Source organism: Rhincodon typus, chromosome 32, assembly GCF_021869965.1.
Source record: "Rhincodon typus isolate 14 chromosome 32, sRhiTyp1.1, whole genome shotgun sequence".
In the NCBI taxonomy this organism is placed as follows: Eukaryota; Metazoa; Chordata; class Chondrichthyes; order Orectolobiformes; family Rhincodontidae; genus Rhincodon; species Rhincodon typus.
Genome location: NC_063363.1, coordinates 1,334,016 through 1,343,484, shown reverse-complemented (window position 1 = coordinate 1,343,484; position 9,469 = coordinate 1,334,016). Strand labels below are relative to the sequence as shown.

General features: G+C 42.2%; 1 long non-coding RNA gene across 1 annotated transcript in view; it reads right to left on the bottom strand.

Moving 5' to 3' along the window:
• Nucleotides 1-6,068: 6,068 nt before the first annotated feature.
• LOC125486750 overlaps nt 6,069-9,469 on the bottom strand; it is a 5,326-nt gene continuing 1,925 nt past the window's right edge. The window contains exons 2-3 of the long non-coding RNA XR_007265376.1: nt 9,123-9,235; nt 6,069-8,431 (exon numbers count right to left, since the gene is read on the bottom strand). This is a non-coding gene — a long non-coding RNA (uncharacterized LOC125486750). The remainder of the gene's footprint in view (nt 8,432-9,122; nt 9,236-9,469) is intronic.

Genomic DNA, 9,469 nt, shown 5'->3' with positions numbered 1-9,469 from the left:
GCTCCTCTGATGCTGCTTGGCCTGCTGTGTTCATCCAGCTCTACATCTTGTTATCCCTGGTATGCAGGAGGGAGTTAGCGGGGACAGGAGAGGATTGAAGGGGAGATTTGGACAGAGTGAGGAGGGGGTAGAGAGATTGGTGGGATTAAGAGGGATGCAGCAAACAGGGAAGGGAAAGGGGAGAGAGTTATAGTTACAGAAGCAGACTACACATATCATGTGCCTGCCTTGCATAGAATAGCCGTGTCTGTCCCAATCCGCTGCTCTGCCCCCATTTAATTCACTTTCCTCAAGCACCATCTAATTCCTTTCACCAACTCACCCCAAAATGAAGTAAATTCTTCATCATGGCGGGTGTGTCCCGTCTGAGGATTCGGGGTAGACCATTTAGGACAGAGGTGAGGAGGCATTTCTTCACAAAAAGAGTGGTGAGCCTGTGGAATTCATTACCAAAGGAAGTAGTTGATGCCAAGACATTGAATGTATTCAACAGGCGACTAGATATGGCACTTGGGGCAAATGGGATCAAAGGTTATGGGGAGAAAGCAGGATTAGGCTTTTGAGTTGGATGATCAGCCACAATCATAATGAATGGCAGAGCAGGTTCAAAAGGCCAAATGGCCTCTTCCTGCTCCTATCTTCTATGTTTCTATGAGACATGGAGGGGAGAGTGTGAGGGGGAGAGGGGGGGTAGAGTAAGGGAGTGAGAATGAGGTATGGAATAAAGGGATAGATGAGATAGAGTGGGGATGGGAAAGAAGGTTGAGAGAGGGAGTGTGAGAGAGAGTGCGTTACGGAAGAGAGCTTTGGGATTAAAGGCATCATAATAAGCTACCCACTTTAGAAACAGCTGCAATCATAAGTGATAGGCACAGCAGGAGGGAAAGCTGCTTTGTGCTGGTGATAGGGAGATTACAGGGGATAATCTTTGATATTTTCCAGATGCTCTGAGCATTTTGAAAACTGCACAGTAACTTAATGCCACTCCTCTTAACCAATCATCAATTTTCTCATTTTAAGACAGTAAAGACAGAAAATACGAGCCAAAATGAAGATTCAAGTGGTCATATTGGCTGTTGTAGTCATCTTCAGTGCAGTCCTGATTGGTAAGTGAGCGTCTCCCCAATATTTACATTTAAATACATTCTGTTTTCTCTTGAGATTGTTTTGTTCCAAGCAAGTCGGGACAGCATGGCGTTAAATACAGAGTAAAGCTCTCTCTACTGTTTTAAACTGAAAGTTAAGGTCCCTCAACACTATGCCCATAAAATACAGGACAGAAATAGCGAGGGGTTATATATGGAGCAAAGCTTCCTCTACTCTTTGAAACTAAAAGTAACTGTCTCTCAACAATGTCCCCATCAAACACGCCATGGACAGTGACAGCATGAGATTAGATACAGAGTAAAGAATCCATAGAATCCCTACAGTATGGAAGCAGGCCATTTGGCCCAAGCCGTCCACATCGACCCTCCAAAGAGCATCCCACCCAAACTCACCGCCTTACCCTATCCCTGTAACCCTGTATTTCCCATGGCTAATCAATCTTACTAGCACCTCCCTGGTCACTATGGGCAAAAGCTCCCTCGAAACTGTCTCCATCAAACACTCCTAGGACATTTAAAGTTGTACAGACCTTCTTTTCAACCACCCTGTGTTCTTATAAACCCTGTTGGTTAATCCAGTGGAATGAGGGTCTGGCAGGAGTTAGTTCCCCAAACTCCATCAAAAGAGAAACCTCCACGTAACCCAGGGCTGATACTTCATTTTCAATGATTAGTAATTGAGCGAGGTTCCTGCCTCAGGTTAAAGTTGGCTATTGCAGAAAAACGACACATTTTATCAAACCTTGTACTCAATTCACAAAAAAAACCAAAGTAAAGGGTAAACAACATGTTCACAACAAACTGTACCTAGCCAGCCTGCACTTACAAAACTCACAACAATTTCCAATCTTAGATGTGACTCTGTAATTGAACAGCATTTGCTGGATAATCCTGAATGGGTGAAGAATTACACTGACAACCAATTTAATACCTTCAGTCAGGCTCACATTGTCATGCAACTTTCTGTACAGTAAGTGACACACAGTAAAATATAGGCCCTTGTTCTTTGCAGAAAAAAAGAACATGTACATTCACAGTGTCTGTTTCAAATCAATGAAGGTAACAGCCATTCTCTGGGTAGTGTCTTGACAAATCAGAATCAACCTTGCCAGTTTAAAATTTAAACAAAACTTGGCAGTTATATGTCAGTCATCATTAACTAGTGCATACTACAGAGCAATACCTCTATCAATCACTGTCCACTAGCCAACAAATTAGTATTCTCCTCTCACACAGTACAAATATTGTTTTCATTTGGTTTTTCTTACAAATAACTGATTGACAAATTATCCAGTAAATTAAAACGAGATTCTTGTGTTTTTTAATTCTTCAATTTGTTGTCAAGTCATTTGCTAGATACTCTGTCCCAAACCTTTATTGAACAATCTGTTCCAATCTTTTTCTCTCTTCTCTATTTTCTAGCCTGTGATGCTATTCCATTGGAAGAAGCCAGTTCTACAGCTCAGCCTTCAAGATCTCTAAGAGATCACATAATAGGAATGAAAGATCAAGCAAGTGAATTGCTCAGCAGCATCAGGGAATCTTCTGTGGTTCAACATAGCCAGTGAGCAGCCATAATATTGACTTCACTCAGTTTGGTTTACCTTTCGTAAATATTGGGTAAAAACTGCTTACAGAGGCAGTTGGGAATGGAAATCTTAAATTGTATACAAGTACATTATTCTCAATTCATGCTGACCCAGCAATAGGTGAGGGGACCCAGATGGCATAGGGTGCAGGAGTCTCAGTCTTTGCAACTCCCCACAGGTTTGAGGTTCTTTTCAGCTTGTCTGGATGAGAGTTAGGGCCTCAGGGCAAATGAGCTAGTTGGCCATGGCACTTTGGTAAATGTAGCCATTCAAGTGGGGGAGCAAAGAAGACAGCAGCGGTGAAATGGTACAATATATTGAGGGAGTTTATCATTGCTTTCCGTAGCAAAGAGGGAGAATCCAGAAAAATGTGTTGCTTGTCTGGATTGAGGGATTGAGACATCTGCTCAGGGCAGGACAGAATCTATAGTGGAAGGGAGTAAAGCAATGTTCTTTCTAAGCTGTACGACTACACAGTCATTCCAAGGTTCCTCTGAGGTCCTGTGCATGTGGACCAGCACATCAATGCATTGACTTCTGGCGTTGGATGTTGATGCTGCACATGAACCTCAAAGGTATCGGAGTAACAAAGATTCAGTCGTTGTGGTCCATATAGCTATCAATGCCATAGATACAAGGGAAGAAGCTGTTCAGGGTCAGAATGGGAAAGTAGCACTAAATTAACAAGCTGGACCTCAAAGGTAGTTATCTCTGGATCCTTATCTGAGCCACGTGCGAACGGGTATAGGAAAAATAAGATTTGAGAAGTGAATGTTCAAGATTGTTGTGTAGAAATGGGTTCTGTTTCATAGGCACTGGCGCCATTCCTAGGGGAAGTGGGAGCTGTATCCTTGGTTTGGTCTACACCTGAAATGAATTTGGGCCAGCATTCTGGTGAAACATGTAAATATGCAAGTCAGGAAGGTTGTAAATTAAATACTAAGTTAAAGAATCAAATTTTAGAAGATGTGGTAAATCAAAGAATAGAGGCGAGGGAAGACAGCAAAGTATTAAGATGGAAAATTATATACATACTGTGACAGGTAGAGATAATGAGAGATAATCTGAAGATGATTCAATAGGTAAAGCTAGAGACTAAAAAAAAAGACAAAACTTAAGGATTTGTATCTGAATGCACTTAGCATTAAAAAACAAATGAACTGACAGCACCAATAGAAATAACCATGATCTGATAGTGAAGGCAGAGAGGTGGCTGCAGATTTACACTGATCATAAAATTGTCCATTTTGGCAGGAAGAATAAAAAAAAAAGCTGATTATTTAATTCCTGAGAGATTGCAGAGCTCTGAGATGGCGGGGATCTGGGTGGACTTGTGCATGAATTGCAAAAGGAAAGCTAATTGAATGTCATATTTTAAAGTGCGATTGGATACAAAAAGTTGCGAGATGCAGCTTCAGTTACATAGGCACTGGTGACGCTACATCTATAGTACTGTGTTCAGCATTGGTCATCTTATTTAAAGGAAAACGTACATGGGTGGACGCAGCTCAGGGAAGGTTTATCAGGCTATTCCCTGGAATGGAGTGGGGAAATGGGGGTCAGGGAATGGTGGGGACGGGAGGTGAAGGGGGTTGTCTAATGAGGAAAGGTTGGACGACTGGACTTGTATCCACTACAATTTAGAAGAGTAATGGGCAACTTGATTCAAACATACACAATGCTGAGGGGTCTCGAAGATGCATGTGGGGAGGATGCGCCCTCTTTTGGGAGAATATAGAACTTGAGTCAGTTTAAAAATAAACAGCCACTCATCTAAGACAAGGATCAGGAAAATTGTTTTCTCACCACAGGGCTGAGTGTCTTTGGAACTCTCTCTTTCTCAAAATGCAGTGAAAATACTGTAATATTTGACTAATTTAAAGGTAGAGGTGGTTAGGTTCTTCATAAGTAAGGGATGAAAGGTTATTGGGCAGTGGGTAGAATGTGGAGTGATCTGATCAGGCTGATCTTATTGAATGATGGTGCAGGATTGAGGGGCTAAATGGCCACCTCCAGAAGCTAGTTTATATGCTCGTATATACACATGATTTTTAAAAATTCATTTGCAGAATCCGGGCATCGCTGGCTGGCCCAGTATTTATTGTCTGTCCCCAGTTGCCCTTGAGAAGGTAGTGGTGCACTGCCTTCTTGAACCGCTGCAGTCCATGTGCTGGTACTAACAATCATAGAATCCCTACAGTGTGGAAACAGGCCCTTCGGCCCAACAAGTCCACACTGACCCTCAGAGCATCTCACCCAGACTCATCCCCCTATAACCCACCTAATCTACACATCCCTGAACACTATGGGCAATTTAGCATGGCCAATCCACCTAACCTGCACATCTTTAGACTGTGGGTTCTTTGGTAAATTTCTGCAGTGCATCGTGTATATAGAATACACTGCTGCTACTGAGCGTCAGTGATGTTTGTGGATGTGGTGCGAATCAAACAGGCTGCTTTGTCCTGGATGGTGTCAAGCTTCTTGAATGTTGTTGGAGCTGCACCCATCCAGGTAAGTGGGGAGTATTCCACCACACTCCTGACTTGTGCCTTGCAGACGGTGGACAGGCTTTGGGGATCTCAAGAGGTGAGACATGGAGTAAAGCACCCTCTGCATTTTGTCACTGATGTTGCAATAATTATTCTCTCTTGTTTTTTTAGGGAATATATTTCTAGGACCTTGCAACAAGTGCCCGAGTTCCTCAGGAACATTGGCCAAAAAATCTCTGATGCCTTTCAAGGCACGGGTGAACAATAAAGAACTGGATTTCATAACTTATGTTCTCCATGGCAATTGTGTGATGCCAAAGAAAATCAAAAATCTGACATTTCCCTAGAATGCTGGCAGTTCAAGTGAGTGTCACTTCATTGACGCTGGAGAAAAGCCATCTCAGGAATAGTTGTGTCTGCTTCTATTTTGAGGCTAGCAATTCTCTCTGTAAAGATTAGCTACAATAACACATGACTGGACACACCAGTGATAACTTTGGGTTACCTACATTGTGGATGTGACAAATAATTGGTAAACTAGTAAATGCAGTTTAAAGTCTGGATGGTCAAGTGGGCTCTTATCATTTCTGAACTTTTCCCAAATTTGTGCACCAAGCGCCAACAGTGAAGGAGCTGAACCCAAAGTTCGAGTAGATCTGAACAGTTAATTCATCTCACTAGAGGTAACATTATTGACTCTAAAATGTAAAAACTGCCCTTTGACCAATATTCACAGGCCAGATGTAATAGACCAACATAAACAGGCTGAGTCACCCCAATATTCCACATACAGCCCAGTGAGGACAGAGTCCTTGCAGATTCTTCCTCAGATTAAGAATTGCACTCTGAATGTAACAGGAATGAGTGACAATTCCTAGGAATGTGTTAAGACAACCATTTTATTGGATATGATGTTATAACAAGAACAAAATGATAAATGCTAAATTACAAAAGTTAGAAAATTTAAAGGAAACAGAACACTTTGTATAAAGGAAGAAATGCAACTTCTTCACAGCACAAATATTACAAGGAAACCTCATTATAAGAACATAAGAACTAGGAGCAGGAGTAGGCCATCTGGCCCTTTGAGCCTGCTCCGCCATTCAATAAGATCATGGCTAATCTTTTCGTGGACTCAGATCCACTTACCCGCGTTCTCACCGTATCCCTTAATTCCTTTATTGTTCAAAAAAATATCTACCTTATCTTTAAAAACGTTTACTGAAGTAGCGTCAACTACTTCACTGGGCAAGGAATTCCATAGATTAACAACACTCTGGGTGAAGAAGTTCCTTCTCAACTCAGTCCTAAATCTGCTCCCTTTAATCTTGAGGCTATGCCCTCTTGTCCTAGCTTCACCTGCCAGTGGAAACATCCTCTCTACTTCTATCTTATCTACTCCCTTCATTATTTTATATGTTTCTATAAGATCCCCCCTCAATTTTCTGAATTCCAATGAACATAATCCCAATCTACTCAGGCTCTCCTCATAAGCCAACCCCCTCAACTCCGGAATCAACCTAGTGAACCTCCTTTGCACCCCCTCCAGTGCCAGTACATCCTTTCTCAAGTAAGGAGATCAAAACTGCACACAGTACTCCAGGTGTGGCCTCACCAGCACCTTGTACAGCTGCAACATAACCTCTCTGCTTTTAATCTCAATCCCTTTAGCAATGAAGGACAAAATTCCATTTGCCTTCCTAATTACTTGTTGTACCTGCAGACCTACATTCTGTGATTCATGCACATGGACACCCAGGTCCCTCTGCATAGCAGCATGCTGCAACTTTTTACCATTCAAGTAATAATCCTTTTTACTATTACTCCTACCAAAATGTATATTATAGGAAGGACGTGCTGGCACTGGAGAGGGTACAGAGGAGGTTCATCAGGATGTTGCCTGTGATGGAGAAATTCAGCTATAAAGGAAAGCCTAGATAGACTTGGATTGTTTTCTTTAGAGCAGAGAAGACTGAGGGGGGACATGACTGATACAAGATTATTAGAGGTATGAGCAGGGTGAATAGAGAGCAGCTGTTCCCCTTGGTTGAGGGGTCAATCACAAGAGGGCATAGTTTTGGGGTAAGGATCAGGAGATTCAGAGGGTTTTAGGGGGAAAAAAACAACTTTTTCACTCAGCAGGTGGTGGGAATTTGGAATGCACTGCCTGGGAAGGTAGAAGAGGCTGGATACCCTATAAACTTCTGAAAAATATTTGGATTAGTCTTTGAAACATCATATCATTCAAGGGTATGGGACAAATGCAGGAAATTGGGATTAGCACACTTTTAGTGGTCATTATGTCAGTGTAGACTCGGTGGATTGAAGGGTCTTGTTTGCGCTGTATGAATCTATGAACCCCGACCTGGTCTAAACAGGATCCAAAATGGTAAAAAGAACTCTAAGTTAATATGTCTAAGTCAAATCTCTAAAATGATAAGACATGGAGTTGGCACATAAGACCAAGTCTCCACAAAACGGTACATGGGGCTGGATACTCTGGGCAGTCACCACCTCCCCCCCAACTTGGCTGTAGCAGTGAAATAGTGTGCCAAATTTGTGGCTTCATCCAAATTGTTCAAGACTTCCATTTGAATTTCTCAAAACAGAAGGTCTGATCAAAATATGAGTGTTATCTCTTGCAGAGTTATCAAAACGTGTACCAAGTTGTTGACCAATCCGTGATAATGTCTCTCACATGTACTCTGCTTATCAAATCAAACTCTAGTTCATTGACCACCCCATGCAAGGCTAGTTATTCTCCACCATGCAGGACAAGGGTCATCAGGTTCAATACAGTCAATTCCTCTTTTTAAGCAATGCCAAAAGAATCCTGATGTAAACATCAGAAGCAGAGGGGAAGAATATCCAGTCAAAACCACAGCTACGTATGAAATCCTCGGATACAGGGTAAAACAAAATCTATGGTTAGAAAATATATCTATAATTAACCAGTTTGACTTTAAAACACAACCACTTTTGGGTTAAATCAACATTTACAAAATGAGACTTCAGTTCTGGTTTACTGGAAGTTCAAAAGATAAATTGCAAAAACATAATGGTTTACAGCTGTAGACCTACACACTACTGTCCCCATCTCGGATAGCTCGCCCCCGTCTCAGACTCCACGATAACCACTGTCTGTGATTAAGTCCGTCTCCTCCATTTGCCGTTCGTACCGGAAGAGATCAGCCAAGTCTTTGTCCACGTGTTCACTCAGCTCTGTCAAGATCACATCCAGCACCTGCACAAGACAGGGAGCCATTACTGATGGTTCAACACCTGACAGTCACCATGTAGGTGGACACTTGCCTTTTACCATGTGTGTCTCTTTCTTTGTTCTTATCCCTGGGAATCCTGAACAATTCAGAGAAAATAAATCAAAGAATCAGATGGGAGGGGACTGTGAATGGCTGCCAACCCCACCCTATGACAGAGAAACCAGTCACTACCACCAAGCAATGCCTCAATACAATAATGATTCCTGTCTGCAGGTTTTAAGAAGCCGGTGTAAAATGTTCATGTCAATAAACACTGCATTGCATTGGATGTGGAACACAGAACTTCCCAATTTGGCTGTCTCTCCCAATGTACAGTGCTGGAGCGTTGGAAGCAAGGTGGATATGGAGTTTAAGCAGAAAAAGGTGTTCTTCAGAGGATGGTGGTGAACCAGATTAAATTGAACGACAGTGTAGAGGTAGCGTTGCTCTGTATCAAACCCCATCCTGGGATTGCTTGATAGAGATACCCTATAGGAAACACTCTGTTAGTTGTCATTGATGATGACTTGTGAAATGGAAGTGCTTCATTCCTACATCCTTAAAACCCCTTAGCCACAAGTTGCAATTGTAACAAAAATTCCTGAGAAAGAAAAAAAATCACCAACTTTCAAGGAGGGAAATATTCAGAATTAAGTGCAAGACATCTGCACTCACCACATCAGTAAATGCCTTTCTGTGGTAATCCTTCAGTGCCACATTCTTAGTAAATAGACAATGGTGTTGGGTAATGTTCAAATATTGCCTGAAAAGGACATCGAGCATCCAACCTGTAAAAGGGAGGGCAGAGTATGTTCCGAGTTACAGACCTGCAAACTGATGATGAAATGAATGCAATGTTCAGAATGAAGTTCAGAGTCAGGCTGGTGATAGCTGCTCTCCACTTCATTCAAAGCTGCACGACAGTGTACTCAACAGGGGCAACAGCAGTCACATTGCCGTGATCAGACTAAACGGTAGAGCACAATCGACGGGCTGAATAGCCTCTTTTTGCTGCAGAGATA